Below are 575 nucleotides of genomic sequence, written 5' to 3' on the forward strand. Positions count from 1 at the left end.
CCATATCGCACTACTCATTGGATTTCAATAAATAACTGGAAAATTGGGGTGTTCTAAAACTTTTGTATATTTTCTATGTTTATAGTATGAGGTACATTTTTGGGACTTGGTCATTTTAAAAGTACAGTGATATGAAAACGTTTGGGCACCCCTGATAAATTTCTTTTCTAAATTACTAAATGGGATCATCCATTCCAGGTAAATACTATATCCTATAGCAGACCAACACAGTCATAGATGAGAAGGGAAATTAAAGTTTAAAGGATTTACAGAAGGTGTGCAATCATTATTTCAACAAAATAGATGCATACATTTGGGCACCCTTGTTGTTTTATTGATTTGACTACCTTTAACACTAATCATTGGAACACAGCTCATTGACCCTTGACCTGCATACACAAGTGAAGCCAATCATGAGAAAGGGTATTTAAGGGAGCCAAATCAGCATCTTCTCTGAAGAGCAGCACCATGGTAGCCTCATCTGTCACATGACCTGAGAGCAAAGATTGTTCAACATCATGGTCTAGGTGAAGGATACCAAAACTAGCTCAGAGGTTTCAGCTGTCAGCTTCCAC

Source organism: Doryrhamphus excisus, linkage group LG9 (genome assembly GCF_037039965.1).
Source record: "Doryrhamphus excisus strain RoL-2023G ecotype Guam linkage group LG9, RoL_Dexc_Guam_v1.1, whole genome shotgun sequence".
Classification (NCBI taxonomy): domain Eukaryota; kingdom Metazoa; phylum Chordata; class Actinopteri; order Syngnathiformes; family Syngnathidae; genus Doryrhamphus; species Doryrhamphus excisus.